This window comes from Lepidothrix coronata, unplaced genomic scaffold (assembly GCF_001604755.1).
Source record: "Lepidothrix coronata isolate B3197 unplaced genomic scaffold, Lepidothrix_coronata-1.0 Scaffold166, whole genome shotgun sequence".
In the NCBI taxonomy this organism is placed as follows: domain Eukaryota; kingdom Metazoa; phylum Chordata; class Aves; order Passeriformes; family Pipridae; genus Lepidothrix; species Lepidothrix coronata.
The window spans coordinates 495,338-518,224 of record NW_016690346.1 but is presented as its reverse complement, the minus strand read 5'-3'; the positions used below and the strand labels follow the sequence as shown (position 1 = coordinate 518,224).

The 22,887-nt window shown below is 45.5% G+C and overlaps 1 protein-coding gene across 4 annotated transcripts in view; it reads right to left on the bottom strand.

Annotated features, from left to right (window-relative positions):
- Window positions 1–16,437, bottom strand: part of CHD7 (chromodomain helicase DNA binding protein 7) — a 130,755-nt gene extending 114,318 nt beyond the window's left edge. For 3 of the 4 annotated variants that reach the window (XM_017829638.1, XM_017829639.1, XM_017829641.1), the window contains exons 1-2: window positions 16,013–16,437; window positions 13,861–13,964 (exon numbers count right to left, since the gene is read on the bottom strand). The gene's annotated coding sequence lies outside the window, so the exon portion shown is untranslated. The remainder of the gene's footprint in view (window positions 1–13,860; window positions 13,965–16,012) is intronic. The other variant, XM_017829640.1, reaches the window with a different exon arrangement.
- Window positions 16,438–22,887: the final 6,450 nt, after the last annotated feature.

Genomic DNA, 22,887 nt, shown 5'->3' with positions numbered 1-22,887 from the left:
AATTCACTGGACTAATATATAACCAAGATATGAAAAAAGTACTCCAAGAAAATAAAAATTAAAGTTTTCTGCATCTACTGTCATTGGAGAAGCTAAGGGAAGCTTTCTCCTTAGTCACATAAATCCTCAGAGGTAGTTTTGGTCAAACCAAAGCAAACAGTAGCAAGTTACCAGTGTGAGATGGGATTCACCAAGAGTTCTGAAGAGCTGAAGGATAAAATAGCCTATCTGTCCACTGTGCTGCATAATATCTCGGAGTCAAACACTACTTTCACATCAATGGTGCATCAGTTTTGAAAGGTGGTCACACCTTTAGCCTGCCAAGAACTACAGACCAACAAGTCCAAGGTCTCAGCAGGCCAAATAAGCAGAAGATAGAAGCAACACGGGCACATAGCTAAGTACAGGCTACAGAAGTGACACCTATGCTTTCCCACAGAAAAGTCCTGTCTTACCAATACAGGAGATTTCACTGAAGCAATTGGTAAGTGGTCAAAGTTTGAGCTAACCTGGATGACCAAAACCCATGCCAGCTGCTGAACAAAGGTCCTCCAGCAATGGTTCCTAAGGAAACTAAGCTACAACAGCAAAAAGGGAAGGCCTTCACATGGATAAAAGTAACCAGTTCAAAACAGGAAAAAAACACAAGAAAATATCACCCAGCTCTTTTCTAGACCTGCATCAGCAGCATGCACATAAAAGATCTAGAAACAGATGGTGAAGCTTGAAGTGAGTTTGCTGATAATATTAACAAGTTCATTTTGCTAAAACTTAAAATCCACTATGCAGGAAGCAGCATCATACCCAGTGAAGGTGTAATAAAGTGCAGATGAGATTTAGCATAGGTAAATAGAAGACTGCATCTGAGGAAATACAATCTGACTGTTTTACATACATTTTACTGAGCTCTCACATGATCATCATCAATAAAGAGATTTGGGAGTCAGAATAAATAGATCTAGGAAAACAAGATTTGTCAGAAGAGTAAACAGAATACTAGGCATATTTAAGAAAAAAAGAGAAGGGAAAAAAACCCCACAGAATTGTACAAGATGAGATACGCAAGTCTGTGAGGTATCTCTGTCTTGCTGCAGTGCTAGTATTTGCTCTGCTCACCTCCACTTCAAAATTAAAATTGACAGCCCAGAGAGGGCATTTGAAGACCCTTCAAAATCTCCAGCAAGAAGGGACAACCAGGGAGAGAATAAAAGAGCCTACGAAATCAGGAGCTGCATGGAACAGGTAAGTAGTGAACCATTGTTCTCTTTTAACAAGGAAACTAGAGAACATCAAACAAAACTAGCAGGTGGTAGGTTCAAAATAAAACAAACAAAAGGAAGCAGTTCTTCATACGATGTGTACTTAAGCTGCAGAACTCATTGCCATGGTCTCAATGGAAGCCAAGAGTTTACACAGACCAAGAGAAGACTAGATGAATTCATGCAAGAAAAATTCATTAAGCATTACCTATCATTTTTTCTGAGACAATTCTGAGCTGCAGAGTTGTAGAGGCTAAGGGGGGACTTGCTCTGTTTCTGGATAGCCTCCACCCTGGTCACTGTGAAACAGGATTTTGGATGACAGACCTCTGCTACTAAAAAAGTAAGGTGATATTCACAACATGGTTTTAATAGCTCTTGACAACTATGCTACTTCACTAAGACACAATTTCCAGTATATCATTTCACCCTCCTTTCATGAAGATGCTGTATTTTAGTCCATGTTACCAATACTTCAAGAATACAAGTGAGATTACAACATTCTAGAGGATCACAGCATGAGACAGACAAGGACATCCAAAACTGTATCAGAGTCTACTGAAATTCTACCAGTCCTGTATAAAAATTACGCTATTCCAACAACAGAAAATTCAGAGAAGAGTTTATGATCTGGTTTTAACCCCTTAAAGAGTGGGGAAAAAAAAGGCAGCAAAAATACTGACAATACTAAATACTGCAGCACAAGCAGTACTTCTCTGCATGCTACTCAGCACCTGTAGTGGTTAAGTTCACTTTTTGTAACTCAAGAAAGTGGATTTTTAATAACTCAAAACAAAGTTGTGTTATACATTGACATTTTAGGAATATTGAGTTTGCACTAAAAACATTTTTTCATGTTTGAAGGAAAAAGACTTAAAAACAACACTAAGTGACGAAAAAATTAAAATATTCACACTTTTGATTTAAACAGCATATGTAAAAGATAGTATCAGCTCAAAGCACTGGCCTGGAGCTTTATTACTGTTATAAAAAGGTACTTAAAATAACTACAACATATTTAGGTTAAGCACTTAAAGGAATTACTGGAAGACTGAATTCAATCCTCGGCTCCAATCCAGAAGTCATTGTGCAACGTCTTAGCTGCTGAAAACAAACCCATGGTCCCCATAAAGTGGGGACCATGCCCATCTCCTAAATTAGGGTACAAATCTTTCCCTTAACAAATACAGAAGGCACGGCGATTGCTGTTGTAAGCATCTCCCAGCCCTGCTTCCTCCAACCCAAGAAAGGTGCTGCTGCCACTGTATGCCAAGCACAGCCCAAGCTTGAAGGCAGCAGCATATTCCTAGTGCAGAGCAGGCCTTCTGGCAAACCTCTGTCAAAGAGAAGGCAGCACAAGCCAGTGGTTTATTTTCAAGGACTCATAACATTCAAACTTTTCATAGGTACAGTAAAACTCACCATAACACCCAGATCACACCAACAAAGAAATTACATACCCTTGCTTGGAAGCATGCAGTTTTCAAAGAGACTGTTTGGCTGTAGTTTAGTTTAGTCAGGTTAAAAACTTGACTTGAGATGGAAAAATAATCTGACAGAAAGTGCAAGTCAAAATGGCTAATAACCTAGCACAGAATACAAAGTTTCTTCTCTGAACTCTTTCTACTCCCAAACCTAAACTCAACATACAATTGCAGACTATTTGGCAGAGTTTGTTAAGGAAACTGTATGGGACAAGAGGGAAGCTTATAGTCCCTAAACTCAATACAAAAAATACAATTGTTTAGAATTTACTCCTGAGAAAAATATTTAAAGGAAGAAGATGTAAATTCTGAAAAATCGCAGTCTACTCGGACACAGACTATAAACACACTTAAAACAGATTTTTTTTTAAAGTGCTAAATGTCAGACTAACTCCCCTTTTAAGGAGGGCATTTATCTACTTCACAAGAGCAGTAGGAAGGCAAAATTAACACTTGGTAAAGAACCGAGATCATCTGATGAGTGCTGCTGGGTAATCAGCAAGTATTACACATCTCAATATGGTGGACCACAAAATACCTCACTATGAACCTGGTACACCAGTTTGGAGTAGCACTTAGGATCCTGGCTTCCAAACACCTGCTCAGGTCACTAGCCTTGAAGAAAAACTATCCAAACACTTGGAGTTGCCTAAACTAAACAGATATTTTGCCTTCTATCACTTCCACGTGCAATTGAGACAAGAAGCGTCAAACTTACACACTGGAAACGAATGTACTTTTTCTTACGGTACAGCGGAACTATGTGCTCAGAACTCCTCCTGCCCTTTCTCAGCAAGTCTTGTCCATAGCCTTGTCCAGCAACAGTAACCATCCCAAAGTGGGAAAATACCCTTCCTGCTTGTATTCCAAATGCCTTTTTTTTTTTTTGAAGTAACACTTAAGTTCCTCTTAAGCCCTTCCTGTAGCAATGCCCACCACACCAGACACCTCCAAATTTAATCCACTGGAATAAGCAGCCTTTAAATTAAGGTGTTATAAGGTCATATAGCAAGCAAGATGATCGGATTAAAGAGGAAGTGGAGTTAAGTTAATACGGAGTCACTATTTTAAGTTCTGTATTCAAGACAACAGCATGATAGCTGTTCAAGTGCAATCCAGTCTTCAAGCAGGATGGCGAAGAACTTCTCTATTAAAAAAAAAAAAGGTTTTATTTCTCTTCTAAATCTGAATATGAAATGCAGGACAACAGCTCACCAGACAGATAAGATCTGGTCCCTGAGACAGATGTTTTACAGCTGTGCTTTGGGCTTCCTAAAGCCCATTAGAGCTAGCACATACAATTCCTAATGTAAACAAGCTGCTTTTAGTAACCACAATATTCATCCTGAACACACACAGTGCTAGTGAGGGCCACCACTCCTCAGAGTTTTCACCAAAAGCAGCTTACAATGTCCTTAAGATAGAATTTGTAAGTCCCCTATCCTGCTGCTCCCACCATCCCCTGTAGCTGCTGAAAGGGAATTTTTTAGATGTAAAACCCAAAGAAAGGAATCTAGACAGTGCACTACATGGGAGTTTGGGTTTTTTATAACTATGACAAGTGTTTACCTTCCATTAAGGCATATAGAATTGCCCAAATCTTGAGAAAAACAGGAAGGAAAGCATGAGCTTCCACTCTTCCACCTGCTAAGAATCCCCTTTCTGTCACACTGCAGGCAATTTACACAAATAACTTGACAAAATAGCCAAGGCTATTCAGAAAGCTAGCAGCTTCTCATGCCACATTTCTGGTACACTGAGTCACCTCAAGCTGGCAGGTGGATTGAGCAGAAGCTGCAGTCAGAATCCCTGATTTTTTGTAAGGTGTTTATTCCTCTACTGAGCTACACAGTGTCAACTGTCCATTTTTCTCTCTGGAGAGTAGCAAAAGACGGTACTACAGGAGTGACTTGCAATGTACTTTTTTCACCAATTTTAACAAGTAGGAGTGCATTCATTTCATTATCAGAAAGCTTTAGACTATGACAGAAAGTAACAGTCTCAGCCACCTACTATTACCAAACTCTTATTCAATCTCAAACCAGGAGGAATAAGGTAAATACTTGGGATAAAACTCTGAATAAGGGAATCCACTGAATTACTGACTGATGAAACTTAATGACATTGAAACAACACTGACTTGATAAAATTTGAGGCATACAAATTGACTCAGAAGGTTGATAAACCTAACAGAGAACTTCAAAGTTGCCAAAAAAAAAGAAAAACCAAACAACAAACAAACCACAAAACACTTGTGAATAAGTTGTTTCAAAGATTAAATACTTCACATTTGAAATAGCAGACAAGATATTTATACATTAGTAAATCTTTAAGGCTTTTGTTCTCCTACCTCAAGAAGAAAACTCATTTCTGGGCAGTAGCTTATTAATTCTAACAAATTGTTTATAGCATGCAATCCATAGCACCACCAGAATAAACAAATTTTAATATCAATTTGAACTCAGGCCAGCACATTTTTCTTTTGGTGTCCTTTGCTTCACAGATGATTACTCCATTTCTCTTTCTCCCATGAAGGTTCCCAGGCAACTGATCCAATCCACTTGCTCACTGCCACCAAAATGAAAAGATGAAAAGCGCTTGCTGCTCTCCAAGCCAGCGGCCCCCCTCGTCCTAAGTACCAGCTCTGGTGTTCATCAGATCCTTTTATGAGCCAGTTTGATTCATTACAACAGCAAAATGCTCTCCATTTTACAGAGTTATTTTTCTGCCATTTTGGTAAACTAAAGTGGCTCACAGAAGGACCTGACAAGCACTGCTGCCAAAAGAAAGTAGCAGAGCCATGTGGTTGTGAGGAAGGGTGCAGGAGGACAAAGGCAGAGAGGAGACTTCTCCTTTCAGAACAAGGTCTGGTTAAATTAGCTCACTACATTTCTTAAACCGTACTCTGACTTACAAATCATTAGATGGACCATAAGATGACATTCAACAGCTTCCAGCTATCTTTAGGGCTACAAAAAACTTATTGTACAAGAATACATGGTAATATGTATTCTTCCACAGATTTAAGTATTACACTCCATCAGAAGGAAATAAAAAGTTCTTACAAATGTAGTATCAAGATTAGGATAACAATTGGAAGAGGAAAGTAAAGAAAGCTTGGCATATTTCACCCTAGTTTTATGTTGGTTTTGTTTGCTGGTGGGTTTTTAATAAAAAAAGCCATGGGAACATGACCACCAATCTCAATAAGCATTATGATGGAGAAACAAGTGTTTCTGAGAAGCAAAATACAGCAAGAACTTTGCCTTTTCTGCTGAAGTTGTCACCAGTTTCCAAAGTGAAGCTATTAGAGGATGGCTGATGTGCCTAAGAGAAAGAACCTGGATGGAGACAGTTGAGCCAACAGGTGCTGTAGATGCCTAGTCACCAGGTTTTCCGCCCAGAGATTTCTCTTCATGGATCAATCTCCCTCCTTATGTGGTGGACTGCCTGCTGTGGATGCGCCATTTCGCTAGAGAAACAAGAAGTCAACATGTATCAAATGTATCACTCCCATGGCCAAATTGAATTAATGACAGCAGCACATGGGACAGCTCAGCTGCTGGAGTCCTTACCTTGCTATTCAAAGTCCACTGCCTACCTGGAGGCACCTCGAAAGAGAAACAGCTCATTTCAATATGCACTGAAGAGAAAAAGCACCCTGCCCCAAAACACTACCATCATCACACCTCAAATTAGAGAAAGGGTTTTCAGCCTTCCTGACTCTACCATCTTCCTACCAAAAATCTTAATGTTGGGCAGCCACAGAGAACACCACGAATCTCCATGTGACAGAGAGACAGAGGCACAGAGAGGAAGACAGCAGCAGATCCCAGAAGCCCCACCAGGGATAAAATCAGGCACACAGCCTGCATCCCAGCTGACACTAATATCCACCTCCAAGAGCCCCTCCTAGTCCAGTTCCTCACACAACAAAAATTCGCATTGCCCAACCAGCCCCACACTGCACAGTCCAGTTGTGCCACTGGTCATGCGACAATCTCAGCAGGGAAATCACACATGAACCACTGACAAACCAAAGGTCATCCATCCTTCATCCAGAGAGGCAGGCAGAAAGTCAGGCATTCTGGTTTCCTTTCTTTTAGGAGAGGAGGCAGAGAAAGAAGAGGAGAAATATATCAAGGAGATTAATCTGCGTTACGGAAATTTCTTATCAGAAGAGCAATGGAAGCAATTCCTTTCACCTGCCATCTTTTCTGTAGCCATGGTTTTCTTTTTTAGCTCCCCCAAAATTAAGTAGTCATGGTTTGGGCAGGGGGCAGCCAAGGCATCTGAGGCATTAACTTTCTTCCTTGAGAACTCACCATTCAAGAACTCAGTCACCTTAACCACAGCATTTCCCTAATTCTAACCATGGTAAGTGAAAAGTCACACAAACACACTCCCCTTCCATTTTTCTTTTTTCAGTGCAACATCTTGACTTCTAAGACTACTACCTACTACAATTATTGCACCCAAGCAGTAAAATATGTTTCTGTTCTAGCAGTGCCTGTAAGAAGCTAATTCTTCCAAGAGCCGTGCCATTTCCATGAAACAACCCTTTCCTTCTGCATGGCTGCCACAAGGTTCAAATCCTGTTTAACACACCCAAGTGCATTCAGTAAGAGTCACTTCTGTGAGGGAAGGCGGCATGGGCTGGGGAGTACTGCAGAACTGAAGGAAAGGAGAAATGCAGGTGAAACTGAGGCGGGGTTTTTTCAGTAACCTCTGTGAAGGTTACAATAGAATTAAAGAACCACATGTAACTGCCTTCACTTACTTCTGTACAAAAAAAAAACCAAACAAAAATGACAATGTACCTTTGCAGAGATCAAGACAGAAAGAGGGGGGAAGTGAAGCTGAAGCCTGCTTATTCACTTCCCTACCAATGAAAGAATGATGATTAAAGTAAGGATGAGTGAGGCTGTACCCCACTTACAGAGCCAACTGAATGCAAAGCACAGCAGACATCTCGCAGTGGTACTGATAAATAAACTGAATTACTTAGCAGGTCTCTCCCAGACTTACAACCTGAGGCAGTCCAGAAACCCCTATTTAACTCACTTTCTGAATGATTCCTTCCTAAATCAAGAGAGATATTAAATTGCTCACTATAAACTCTCAGTTTAATTCTTCACGGTTAAAACAACTCGAGGCAAGAATTACACTTACTTAGTCCCCTCATCAGAGTTTAAAGGAATCTCTGAACTCAGATAGGCTATGGCTACTATGTCAGAGGGCCTTCCTTTAAGCCATCCTCACACAACTACACCGCCCTGTGAAGCCTGCCTGATCTTCCCAGGAACTAGAAACATAGTCCCTGTACCTCTCAAACCAAGAACCGGAGATGACAACCTGCCTGCTTTTTGCCTTGCAATAAATCACCAAATCCAATAAGCAGCTACTCCACTCCAAAAGCAGCGCAAACCAGAGCACATTCTCAAAAAGCCACAGGACTTGCCTAAATATATGCAGACAGTTGAGACAAAAAAAGAAATAAAATCACATTCTTAGATCTTATTTTAAAACAATAACTGAAGTTATGGTTGTTTAGGTATTTCTTACCCCACACGAGCAAACAATGCACATTCAAATATAGAACTACAAGCAGCAAGATACTTGATTTCTGGACTTCAGATAAGCTCTCCTGTCCAGGAAGAGGTAAGATTGTAAAAACATTTGTTATACCCTAAATGACTAATTAAGATGCATCTTTGAAATTTACCAGTCTCTCACCTACGTGCAGTTTTATCTCAGCCTTATCAGAGTGATTTTTGAACATCTGTTAGCCTCAACATTACCCTCCTTTCCTCAATCCTCCTCCTATCAAGCATTAGAAATGAAGTCAGTTGTATCACCTTTTTGGCTGCTGATCTTCAACTTGAAGAAATACTAAACTGCTATTCTCTACAGTACAGACTGCCACACACTTTCCTGCAAGATAATTCACCAAGTAGCATTTCAGCTTTGGACTTCAATCTCAACAGCTACATTGATGGATCTTCTTTGAAGCAAAGAATGTTTTCTTGTAAGCTGTCATCAACTCGGACTTCCCACTTATTAGCTCACCCAAGTTAATACCAAAGACTTGAACTGAATTTCTCAGTTTCTGTCATGTAAGAGTTGTTTCACATTTCTCCCAGAACAGCACTACCTCAATGCTTTCTATGAAGACTTTCTCTTTGTTTTGTCCTGTTACTGATGTCTAAACTTCTAAAATCTCAGCTCTCAGTTCAGTTTTAGTTAATTTTCCCCTGAATTCTCTCTCAAAGAATAACCAGTATTCTTTCGCACCTCAAGACTACCCATTTAACAAATCCTGTTTACCCTGTAAATAAATCCACAGGCTTCCTTTTTTAAGGTCGAGGGCAAAAGTGCCCTTATTAAAATCTTCCTTGGACTTGCTCCATGTTCTGATCTGCTGTACCAGTGGTCACACAATTGTTGGTCTCCAAAGCGTCCCTATTCCCTTCAGAAACATCACAATCCCCCCAGGAGCTCCTCCCCACATCCCAAATTTCTGTTTGGCAAGGGATAGCCCACAGTGGCTATGTCCATTTCAAAGCTGTCATGGGATTTGTCCCTCCCCACGCACAACTGCTCGGTGCACATAGCAAGAGAAACCATTACAGCTACGTGTCTTAATTGTTAAAAGATGGGATAATGTCATTGTCAAAACCTGAAACGAGAGGCCTTTCCTATTCAAGAGGTCATGAAGAACTTTTGGAAAGCTGTCGGCAGGCTGCAGTAGCCCTCTGCTCTGGTTCTCCACTGCTGACCATCTCCTTGTCAGGACAGCATCCAGTCTAATGCGAGACTTCATCAGGCTTTGGTGCAGCCAGCCAGCCAGCTTTTCCCACATCAACAAAAGCATCCTCCATGCTTTGGGTAGAAAGCAGCATTATTAGGAGTTGAAACGCATGTTTATTTTGTAACATATCCTAATTATCTCGGGCTGGCAAGAAAACACAACTCTGCTAACCAAACAGAGAGCAATATGAATTGGAAAGAAGATGAAAAACTCAACAGGAAAGGCACAATCTAAAGAGGAAAAAAAAAATCTATAGGAAAGCTGGAGGGGGGAGCAGGCAGGAAAGAAAAATAAAAGGTTTAGTTTTTAGAGCAGGACTGGCTTTGCTGCACAAAAGAAATCATATTTTGTACATCTGATGTACACTTCCATAAAATGTTTTAAGAAGTTATGCCTATTTTGTAGACAGCAATCAAAATAAACTGTGGGGTGGTCAATTTCTTTCAAAAATCACAAAGAAAAAATTTTAAAGCCAGCTACCTGTTGAAGTTCTAGCAGTAAACAGAAAGCTCAACTGAATAGCTTAAAAAGTGGCTCAAAGACATTAAAATAAAGTGCTTCCAAAACTAGCCAGCACTGAATTCTCCACATGCCAGCTAATCACAGGCAGGTAAGTTGCTGCGCCGCTCGCCACAATCACCAGCCCATATTTAAATGAGACCTGAACAGAATAACCTCTAGAACCAGGGCCATATATGTTGAATTTAATCTTCCCCTCAGAACCATTAGGAAGACAGCAAACATTTTGGTTGCAATGACTTTTTCCAGACAATTGATTCCCAAAGTTATTTATTCCCCACCATTCCCCTCAAGGCCCTCTCATCACAGTAACTGTCTATGTCAGAGGAAGGTTGGACTCAGCTCCCACAAAAGCCAAGCAAAACCACACCCAAAATAGCTATATAGGTCACTACAAAGCAAAGCAAGCCCTACATCATGCCAGCAAGGGCTTCTGGTTAGTTCCCATATGCCAATAAGCTTTCAAAATAACGTGTTACAAGCTCTACTAATACGGTGTCTTATTTGATAATTAGCATTTTTATTGAATTACAACTTTTAAAAGAAAATGTTTAAATTAAGTTATATCTCTGCTTTCCTTTCCCCCCCCTCTTTTTAAGGAGAATCCATGTAGCGTAACGGCAGCAAAATAACCAGGACGTTTAGAAACTGCTCCTGAGCAGCATCCAGAGAACCCAACTGGCAGCATGAAGATCTTTAGTTTTGGCTTGGCTTCTTCTAGGTGCATGTTTACATCTTTGAAAATGTTGGAAGCTAAGAGCTAATCAGCTTTTGTATACTTAAGAATACCCTTAAGAGCTTTGTTGTCATATTTGGGCTCTTGGAGCATGTTCTTTAGGTCGCAGCCTCCTTTTTATTTTTTGCATCATGCCTTCCAACCAAGGAGTTTTCCAAGGAAGAATTTTAATGTGGAACTACAACGTGGTATTTCCATGACTGCTGATCTTGGGTAAGATACGAAACACTGCAAGTTACAGTTTGATTCTGCAGGCAGAAAAAAATCAGGAGAAAAACTCTTCCATCAGGTTTCAGTATTTTGTCAGAACCCTAATACAAACATGGGATGTTTCTGCATATTGCACCTCACTCCCTCCTCTGAAAGAGTTGTAAAAAATAAATTGTAGTTGGAGTTTCCCTTTGCCTTTTTATCACTGCTACAACGTAGGCAATATTTGAGACTTTCTTCCATTAAAATCTAGTGGTTTGTATTTGTACAAACAAGCTATTCATGGAAACACAAAGTATGAGAAACGATGGATTTGATGTCTGTCTTAATGATGAAGCTAAATTGATGCAGTAAATTAATACAATAACTTTTCTGTTGGAAAAGTGAAATCTAAAGCCTTACCTACACACAAAAGACTCATTTGTCAGAAAGACAGTTTAATTATTTACTAAAATTTGCCATTTTCTCATGTATACAGGGAATATTAAAGTAACATAAAAGTATCACCCATGTTACTTATGGGCATCAGTTAACCAGCTCATAAATCCGAGCAGTTAGTGATTTGTTCACAGCAAATACATAAGGGTTTGGAAGTCAGGATTTAAGGGAACTGGGGGAAGGAAGACAGTCAGATACACACACCTCTTGTCACACGGTTGCCTGTATCCTTGCTAGTCAGACAAATTTCTCTGAATAACACCAGATTCACAAGAGCAAATACTGACCATCAGGTTCTAAAGGCCTTCCCTCTGAAAATTAATGTAAAAATGAGTGGGAAATAAAGGATAGAGGTAAGGTGCAGGATTCAAGGAAACACACATTTATTTCCACCCTCTTTCTTTCTGGTTACTTTTTCCTCCTCCTCCCACCTTTAACAACCTTTACCTATCATGCCATATGCTACAAACAAAATCCCAAACAGCCACCTGTTATAGGATGCCATGAATATGGCAAACCACAGAGCCTCACTGCCACACTTCAGCAGTCTTGGAAAACCTGAGAAGTCCCTATCACTGAGGCCTTTACAGAAAATCACACCTGGGCTGGCTTTGTTTGTTTCTTAAGGTTTTGCTGTATCCTTTTGCTGCAGGTTCTCCTCCAGTGAAGGGCCTAGGCCATGTCCTGCCTGCACAGCTGCACAGCTGCCATCCATGGGGCACAGACCTGCCAGGGCAGCACAGGCCCGCCAACCACAATATCTACCCACCCATGCCAAGCCCGGACCAAGCAGACCATCCCCTTCTTCAGCACACTGCTTGCAGCTTCACCATCAGCCTGTTTCACCTTGACTTGCAAATAACTCATTTTACGTCTTATAAAACTCCTAATATTATTTGAGCGTTAACGGCAAATACGGTGAACATTCATCAAAAGCTTTTCAGTTCAAACCAGCAAATAACTTGTGTGAAAAAAAAGCTACACTCAGGTTAACTGACCCCTCTACATGGATCAGGAAGCCTTTACAGTGTTCTTTTGACCCAAGGCTTCAGGTTTCTACATTAACCATATAAAAAAAAATTTGGTCATAACTCAAATCTCCCACCACTGTACAGTTTTGATTGCAGCAGAGAGTATTCTGCTATACTTCATTTTTACTGATATTCCTTAAAATCTGTTATTTTCCTAAAAGGATGGCGTGATCCTTGCCTATGATCAAAACTTTCCTTCATTACCAAAGAGGCAATAGAATCATTTGGGGTTTCAAATATGAGGTTTTTTCTACTGTTTAAATAACTTAGCCAGGATTTACAAGTAATAACAGAAATATCATTACATTGTTAAATATTTAGTAAGATATTTGGTCAAATACAATTATCCAATTAGTATCAGTGAATCACTAATTCAGTTAAACATGCAATCACAAGCATTTAATGCTCTTCTAAGAGCCTGTGCGACAGCTTTAATAATGATCTTTATAAATTTCTTACTAAAAAAAACAAGTTCAAAAGAGACTGAAAATAAGCAGTTCAGGTTAAAAGAAAGGCAAGACAAGGGGACGTGTCAATCTATGGCATTTTCCAGTGCTTTAGTGGGGAAAATTTTGTTTTGTAAAACTGTTTCAGACTTCAACTTATGTCTCTCAGCAAAAACAATCACTTCTTCCAAGCAGTTGTGGTTTTATCCTAGAGGAAAATAGCACATTATCAAAAGGATCTCCGTGAAACCCTGAGAACATTTACAACACCAAACAAGAAGAAACAAGCAATACTCCTTGCTTTCAGTAGCTGGAGATAGGAAAATATATGGAATGTAATTGTTCTAATCACCTGTTACAAACCTCAGAAACAAATGGTTAATATTCCCCCGGACTGCATCTTATTTTAAAAGGCATTACTAGAATTTTTGCGCTGTTGTTATAAATGCAGCCCTCTTGGAAGGAGCTCTGTCTAACTATCCCCTTACCGGTAAGTTTGTCAGCAACCCGGACGTCTAAAATGTGGTTTATGCTGAGCAATGCAATTTTTTCTTTTTCCTTTTTTTAATGAGGAAACAAAAAAGTATTGGAAACTTTCACGATAGAAACTAGAGAGCTTCTAAGTTCCTCTCTTAGCAGCGCCCAGCAATGGAGAGGAGAGTGTTCTGCAAACGTGCCCCAAGCATCCAGCTACATTTAGCTTTCAGCCTTTTTATTATCATTGTCAATGAATGGGCCCCAGTCAAATTAAAGCTGCCATTTTAGGTTAAAGACTAGAGAGCCTCTGTTGTGCAACAGCGAGACAAAAACACTCCAAGCGACAGATGCAGCACTCTCATTGGAAAACAACGGATTTCAACTTCTACCAGAAAAAAAAAAAAAATTACGGATCATACTTTTTAAATGAATTATATATTGATACTCACACATTACCGCAAACTAACGGGATTTATAATTGGGATAAATCAGCTACCCATGCTGCTAAGGTCATAGTCATTAAGATTTTTTTGCCGTCGTTAGAATGGATGATCTGTGAGGAAATGAACAGAAACATTTTTTGTTCAACTTGCTTGTTTGTATCTCCACTAGTCCCGTATACCACGAGAAAAGAAAAAAGGAAAAGAGGAAAAAAAAGGAAAAAAAAAAAAGGCTAACACATTATCCCGAAAGCCATCTCCCAGGATAAACACAGCCCGCGATCTGCTTTGATGAGAGTAAAAATCGAGACGAACATCGACACAGAAACAAACTTATCGCACCAAGGTTATTCGGATATTCCCGGAGTCAAACACCCGCGGAAGGAACCCCGAGTGGCTGGGGAAATAAAAAAAGGAGGGGGAAAAAAAAAGGGGGAAAAAAAAAAGAAAATAATAAAGCTTCTTGGAAATTAAAAAATCGCCCTTTTCTGTAGTGGGGAGGCACGCTCAGCCCCTTCCCAAACGAAAACAAAGGCAGAAAGTGGGTAAGTGCGGGAGAGTTGCGCGGCGCCGCGCGGCCCCGCAGCGGACAGGGAGCTCCCGGGCATCCATCGCTACTTTCCTTTTGTCCATTGTCTGTTTAAAAAACAACTACTTTAAACCCAGGCGTGAGCGGGGTGTCGGGGGGAGCCGGGGAAACCGGCTCCGTTTCCAGCCCGTGCCCAATGGCCACCCCCTCTCCCGGCACCCCGATCCGCCCCCCCCCGGACACCCACCCGCGAAGGCCGGCACGGGGCGCGCCCGGAGGGGCTCCCCCGGCGTGGGAGCGCGTCCCCTGATTTAGCGCTACCGGGATAAATGAAGGCAACGTAATGATGGCTGCTCATTGCCTGCAGCGCCTTCTCCCTGAGACTCACTAACAACCCTGCCCCCCTCCCCCCGCCACCGCTCTCTCTCACACACACACCCGCGCACACGCACAGGCGCTGCCCGCTCCCCGCCGCCCCGCACGCAGCGCCCGCCGCCGGCCCCGCTCCGCTCCCCCCGCACCCCGCGGACCGAGCGCGGCCGCCCCCCCGCCCCGCGCCCTGACCACTCTGGCCTCAAATCACCTTTTTCCGCTCCCCCTCAAAATGGCCCGGAACGGGGCGGGGGGGAGCGCGGCGAGGGGAGCGCCCCGGCCCCGACCCCATGTGCGCGGTGAGGGCGGCAGCGCCTCCTGCCCGCCCCGGCCCCGCGCCGGCGGAGCGAAGGTGCCCGGCGGGGTGAAGCCCCTATTATGCGACGTCCGCCGGCACCGCTCCGGCTGCCTCGGGTAGCGCTCTCCCTTCCCGTCCCCTCCCTCCTTCCCCCGCTCCCCTTTCTTCTCCGGCCGCCGGGGAGCGCCGGCCGCCCCCTGCCCCCTCCCGCTGCCGCCGGGGCAGGACGATCCCCCCGCCGCGCGCACCGGCGGCCGGAGCGGCACCTCGTGCTCCCGCCTCCCTCCTCCTCCTCCTCCTCCCTCCCCGCCCGCCTTCCTGCCGCCCGCCGCCACCCACCGCCCGGCCTCTGCTGGGGGTGCCCCCGCTGCGGCCCGACCCCGGCGACCCATGTGCCGGCGCGGAGCGAGGAGCGGGGCGGTGCCGGGCCGAGCCGGGCCGGGCCGTGCGCGGCAGGGAAGCGCCCTCACTTTGTTAGCGCTTGTTGTGCCGCCGCGGCCGCCGGGAGCCGTCAGCGTGGTCAGCGGGGGAAGCGCTCCCGCGGCCATCCCGGCCGAAGCTGGGCCCCGCCGCCCCTGCCGCGCAGTTTCGTTCAACTTTTCCCGGATTTTTAGTCACCCTCCAAACTTGCGGAGAGGAGCGGGGGGGAACAAGGGGGAGAAGAAGGGAAGGGGCGCCGGCGCTCTGTTTCCCCAGTGCCCTCCCCTCCCCCGAGGCGAGGCAGGCTGCCGGCCGGCCGCAGCACAACAAAAAGCCATTTACACCCGGGGAAGTGCCCCGCTGAGACACCCCACACACATCCCCCCGCCCTGCCTCGCCCGGAGCACCGCCGGCAGCGAGCACCCCCGCGCCGCTCCGCTCCGCCGGGGACAGAGACCTGCCGCGGGTCCCCTGCTCCATGGCCAGCGTCCGCCCGCCCAGCCTCCCTCCCTCCGCGCCCAGCGAGGTGCGGGGTCACTCACCGAACCGGTGCGTGGCCGTCGGGGACCGGTGTCCCCCGCTCGCTCCCTCGCTGCCCTCCGCCGAAGGGCCGGGGAGGAGGAGGGGACACGCTCCGGAGTTGGTGCCGCCGGCCGGGGGGGGGCGAGGTGGGGTGCGGGTCTCGCACACACACACACGCACACAACACACACGCACGGAGTTGCTCGCTCGCACCGGGGCTGGGCTAAGAGGGGAGGAGGGGGATCCCTGACCGGGGCGGGCGGGCGAAGGAGGGGTGGAAGGGAGGGGAGGGAGAGGAAGGGTCAGCGCGGGTCTCGGGTAGTTTCGGGGTCTCCGCCGGCTCCGCTTCGCTCCTTTGTGTAATTTCACTCGATTCAAGTTTAATCCGATAGTTCCCGAGCGAGCGAGCGCGCCCGCCGGAGCCGAGCCGAGCGCGACACCAGCCAGCCAGGCGGCTGCCGCCCCCTGCGCCCGCCCGCCCCCGCCGCCTCCTTCCCTCCCTCCGCCGCCACAAGGCGCGCCCCCGACACCGCCCCCTCCCCGGGGGCGAGCGCCGCCGCGCGCCCCGCCCCCGCGACGTCACAGCCCCGCCTGGCATAATTTATGCAACGAGGAGAGAAGGGGGGGGAAAGGGGAAAAGAGGGGGGAAAAAAAAAAAAAGAAGAGAAAAAAAATAGGAAACCCCCCCGCCGCCCCGGGTGGAGGAGAGGCGGGGGTCACTAACCTGCCTCCGCCCGGCCCGGCAGCGCCCCGCCAGGTCTCCCGCCCGCCCGCCGAGGCAGCGCTGCCGCGGGGCACGGCGGGGCACGGCGTCTTCCGTGCGCTCCCCCCGCCCCGCTCCGCTCCGCCCGCCGCTCACCGGGGCGAGGGGAGCCGCTCCGCTCCGCTCCGCGGGGTCAGCTCCGCGCCCGCCCGCCCTGGCGCGTCCCGTCCTGGGAAACTCCCAGTGAAGCCAGGGGTGTATGTTGTGTGTGAGGTGTCACTGTGTCACTGCCGCGCTTCAAACTTCCCAACCGCGGCGGCGAAACGAAACCGAGAGGCGCTCCGGGAGGCTGCCCGGCCCCCTGCGGCCCGCCCTGGCCCCGGCCCCTGCCCCCGGCCGGGCAGCGGGCACCGCGCCCCCGCCCGCCCGCGCACTCATCCCGGCCACCGGGGCGGGGCGGGGCCGGGCGGGGGTAGGATTGCCCGAGACCGCGGTTTAGGGTGGACTTTGTCCCGACCGGGTCGGGTTTTCAAAGGGAAGCGGCCATTAAGCGCTGCCCGCCCGCGGCAGCGCTCCCGTCCCGGCGGGGCCGCGCTCCCTCGGCACCGCATCGGCACCGCATCGGCACAGCCGCCGCCGCGTTTGTAAGCGATGCATTCGAATTCTTGATACAAACCGAAACAAACTCATTCTATAAGCAAATGAGATAAATCCCACCTAAAAGTGATTACCAGTAGCGCGCTTAGCGGTCCTCCCCGCATCGCTCTGGAAACTAAATAAGCGTCTTAAAAGTATAAAGAGATTAAAGCGTAAACCCAGTGCAAAGATACTAGGCATTACAGGAATTTTCAGCGAGTCATTTGACGAGATAACTTTTTACCATCGTTGTTTGTGGCAATGCTCCCGAGAAGGGAGACGCTCACCCCCTCCAGCTCCTGCCACTCCTATTAGGGGGCTGTTTGTTGCACTCACATTCGTACCTCTTCCGTGGGAAAGAGAGAAGCTGTCTTCATAGATCTCACACAGCTTTTCCTCTACACTCTTTTAACACACAGTTAGTAAGCTGGGAGCCGGACACGGACAACGTGGATGTCAAAAGCTTTTCTGGCACTTGGGTCATTGGTTCCCTCAGTCCAGGTGTCCGTGTCAATTCCGCAGCCATGGGGGCCACTACAGCTGCAAAAATATTTCAGGCTTCTTCAGAGGAAGTATGACACTCTTCCACATCGTATCATTTGTGTCTGGCCTACTCAATCTCTCTTGGGTTTAGGTGGAAAGCACCTTTTGGGAGAAGGGACGGTTTGTGGTTGGAGAGGCATTGCCTGCTCCAGTGCAGTTGGGCCCGCACAATCACTCAGAAAGGGGCCAGCAGCTGGGGAGGTGTTGCTGTCCCATGCTTTCAACTGAAAAATGTGTTGAAAAGCTGATAGCACGTGATGGTGCAGTAGAATACATTCCCTGTTCTTCACCGAGGTCTTCCGTGAAGTTAAAAATAGCAAGTGGAAATAATATTTAAAAAACCACTTTGAAGCACCACATGCCCCAAGTATACCTTCACCAAATTTGCCCAGTTGATGATTGTTCTATTTTTAATTTGCAAAAAAAAAAGAAAAAAAACAACAAACCTATACAGAGGTATCCTCCTAAGTTACTAAATGTAATCAGTTTCAGTTTTCTCTTGCAGTATGTTGACAGATCAGATAGAAAACAGCCTAGAAACACTTATCCCTAAGTCTGTTTTTCTGCGTGTATCACTTAACTGTACCTCTATTCTGGTAGCCAGGCACCCTGGTGTAGTGTAAACTCACCTGGAACTCCCCTTGCTTTCAAAGATTTAAGTTCTCCAAGATTTAGGGGCAAGAGAAACTCATTCTGAGACCAACTGCCAGCAGCCTCACTGCTCCCTCTAGAACTTGTTTCAGTTTCTTGTTGAGCAGAAATCAGATCGCAAAGCTGCCAAGCATGAGAAGTGTTCAAAGAATATTGTGGTGACAGGGTGAGACAACCAAAGAAATGCAGCATTTCTTTAAGAAAAAGAAGTATATTAGCATGGCAGTAGCAGTGAGGGGGGACATGGGTAGGTACTTAGATAAATGTTTGTCCCAAGGAAAAAAAAATTCCCCAGTCTCTAGTGCATGCCTCTTGCAGATGGCACAGAAACAGCTCCTCAGGTCCCATAGATCACCCTCAGACCATGGCCTGTGAAATCAGCTGGTTTACTACGTGGGTCTTAAAAATGTGCAGGGAGTCTCCCAACGCTTTCAAACATTAGAAGAAACAGCATCTGCAAACAGCACTTTCACAGGATAGGGAGAGTTACGGCTGCTCTCCAACTCCTCAGCAAGAACAGGAAATGGAGAGTAAGGAAAAGTGCTGCAGGGGTTTCACCACTCCAAGGTGGGACACCATCCAGGTGTGGCACAAGTTCACACACATGCACACTCAATGGTAGTACCAGACATGGACAGTATACATCATTGCATAGTGGCTATGGAGGAAAAGTTTTTGAAACTTTAACTTGTGCTTCCGCCAGTCCCCAAAGAGAAAGACGTAACTCCATGAGTTACCATCAAGGCAGCTCCGTAGGAGAGTGAGGAAGCATCAACATGGCAGTCTTCATGATTAACCTTATTGGTAATAGCTTATTAAAATATCCAAGAGATGACAGGGATGAAAATTCACTTGTAGCCAGCCACCCAACCCTTTATGTGCTGGGACGAAGTAATCCATCTGATGTAGGCAGCCATTTGGCTCGCAGATTAGAAAGAATTTGCATTAATGGCTGAGAATTTCAACAGCAGTTGCAGAGCAAGGGTATATGTACCAACAAACCCCCAACGAATTGCTACACTTTACCTAACTAGGTAAACTCTCAAGGTGGGGATAGTTTGTACAAAGCTGAGCCAGTCACTGTGTAAGACAGGCGTAATTGCGTAGAGATAAGTTAATGTACTCCGTAAGAAGTACAGCATTGAGATTACTGTGCAGCATTTAAATCTGTTTTAAAACATCAGTATTACAAAATGCAAATGATTTAGCATCACATGAAAATACAAAGGCAGGTTACTTATTCAGCAGCCTTTGAAGAACTAGCATCTGTTTTAACAGCCAGGTACAGTGAAATGTGATCTTAAGATCCAGACATTGTCACTTCTGCAGGCGGCAGATGACACCTCAGAAGTCGTTAGTCCCCAAACAAGCCATGCACAGGGAAGCCTTCGGGCCACAAGGCACCAGCAGTCTGTGCCTCATTCCTGACAACCCAGTCAAGATATTGAGCTTCTTTGAGAGCTTCTGAGAGCTGTGCACAGGGAGCTCAGAGCAGCCCACCTCGCTGGAGAGCAGCTCTGTTAAGCACATCTGGTTCCTCACCTGCTCAGCACTGTGATGGTCCAAACCACACATCAGTTCCAACAGAAAGTGCTTGTGCTGGTGCCATGCCCTCCAGCTGGCTTCTTCTAAAAGGCTTTTTTGCTCTGGTGAAGGAACTTGAAGCTCCCAAGGAAATTCTGTACAGATGTACCCAAACCTCAACAACAACTTCTCTCACAGCCTTGCTTTTACTTCTGTTTGTGCAAGGAGAGATGTAAAACTGCACTGGGAGCCCGAGCTTGTGCTTGGAGTAGCTGCCCTCTGAGCACTCCAGGCTCAGTATTCAGGATGCCATTTCACGGCTTCAGACAAGCTAAGGCATCGTGTTTTGTCCCATGATTGCTGGGAAGTGGCTTCAAAATCACACGACCCTGACACACACTCATGTTTTATTAATCTCTGAACATTGTTTCAGCCAGATGAAGTGAAAAAGACAAATGGTTTCTTTTTCTTTCACAAGTGAAAGTTTTACTCAAAGTTTCTCAAAATTTACACAGCAATGGAAGCCCACAAGACCGACAGTGTGTAGTGGCCAAAAGGGCACAGATGCTAATGATATGCCACATGCTGAAGGAAAACAATATCTCTTCTTCAGAAGAGATCATTAACCAACCTACAGCACACTGAAATACTGAAAGCACGTGGATTTTGGTAAGTACCAGGAAGCAGCAGACTCATATCAGAAAGAACAACTTTAACGATTTCAGCTGAAGAGCTAAAAGTGTTGGAAATACAAGTGCTACAAGGAGCCACCCTGTGGCACCAGCAAGCTAAGGGAACGGAGGGTGAGCCAGGGTAGACACTTGTGTTGGTTGGTTGGTTTTTGTTTGGAGGTTTTTTTTTGAAACTCAAGGCAGCCAGAGTGACAAAAGCTGGAACTGGCCCAAACAGCCACTTCTGTGGCAGGGAACTCCTTAACTGTGGAACTGAACCAGAAAAGCAGAGGGGCAGCGAGCTCCAGCAGTTCATGTCTAGATTCCACTCGCCTTTGCCAGGCCTTACAGGGGCAAAGCTTTCTGAGGGACATCAGCATTCCCTGTTGCCCCACCTGCAGGAATCCAACAATAACAAGAATTAATACTACTCCCAAAGTTAATTCTTTTATGAGGAAGTGTTCTGATACAACAGCCTCTCTCAGAACAAGGGTAACAACATCTAGCTTTCTCTTGGCTAACTTAAGGACATAACCAAAGACTTTTAGGGGGTAAGAGGTGGAAATGCTGCCTGAAACAGCACACCCTAACTTGTCACTGTGGGTTGTGTGGGTGCACACACAGCTGTAGGCAGCTGCCCCCAACCTGCCTGCACTCTCCCCCTCAAGTGTCCCCAAAATGGAGCCGGGTACTGCCACTTTACCCATGATGATCTTCACAGATGGACATGCCAGCAGCACAGAGGTGATAAACAACTCTCTTTCCCTCCCAAATAGACTCACCACTTAGTTTACTGTTGTATGAGGCAAGATCACTTGGCTTTCCACCTAAATTCTGATTTAACAGGCCAGTGATTGACTGCTCACCTCAGGCCCCTGGTTCCCATTACTACGGGATACAAGACCAGGCAACCCCTTTAATCGGGAACAGTGGTGAGTTCTTATAAAAATGGAGCAATGCTGCAGAACTGACCTACTCCACATCATCACTGCTCCTGAGGATGTTTGCTCTTGGATCATGACATGAACTGACAGCTTCACGGTCGGTTTTGTTTTCAACGTGCACGAGCAGCATTAAGGACTCCCATTTCCATCTTTGACGGCTCAGCAGAACGAGCCTCTTCTTATATGGAGAGACAAAGCTATCGCAGCGCTGACAATTTCTGACCTTTGTCCCTAATAAATGCAAGGCATCATATCTAAGAATGAAGTCACACACCCGCCGAAACTATCAGCTGACATAAAAATACGGCAACTCATCTGCTTAGCAACAGGGGCTGCCACCAACTTCACTTCCTTCTTAAATACAAAGTTCAGTTCACGGGCTCCGCCCTGACTCAGAGCCGCCTGTAAAATTGGATCTGACTTGCCGAGAGGTCACGTCTTCTCGCTGTGAGCAGGACTTTCCACAGCAGCTATATTTCATTGGAACTTCCCAACGCGCAGGCAGGGAAGGCAGGAGGGTGGGAGGGAGACGCCACTGCAGTCACAGAGTTCACCTGCCGAGGAGGCAAGGCACTGACTTTCACGTTCCCATTCAGCTGGCCTTCCAAACAGATTTTTCAGCACAGGTACTGAAAAACTTGTTCCTTCTGTGGACTGGGGAGCAAGAGTGATTTCTCATGTTTATTTCCTGGGCTTGCACATGCAACGACTCAGGTGCAATATTGTTGTATACAGTCAGATATACCTACAGATGTTCTCATTGCTTGTTTTGAAATGGGAGGCAATGTAAAACCCATGGCCAAACACACATTTATATTATGGTTGAAAAATACTTAAAAACTTGCTATTTTTGCTACTTTGCATTTAAAAATTGTTTCTTGAAACTGTCACACCACAAATGCTGTAAGGACTACTTTACATGCGTTCAGTTTTATAACTTTTTAGGTAACTTTTTTTTTTTAATAACCATGTGTTCTTTTAAAAATTCTTTATAAAACTGCAAGTCAACAACAATTAAAAAAAATCCATTTACTTACATAGTTAACTTAAATGCGGTTTCTCTCTGATTCTTTTTCTGTTCTGAAAGAGGATCAACTAATAGGATGATACCGTTTTCTCATTAAACTCAGGTCCATTCCCCTCTCTGCTTGGTAAACTTGCAGGAAGAGGGCTGAGAGGGATCTGAAGAGACCATCTGGTCCCCTCTGGACACACAAAGATGG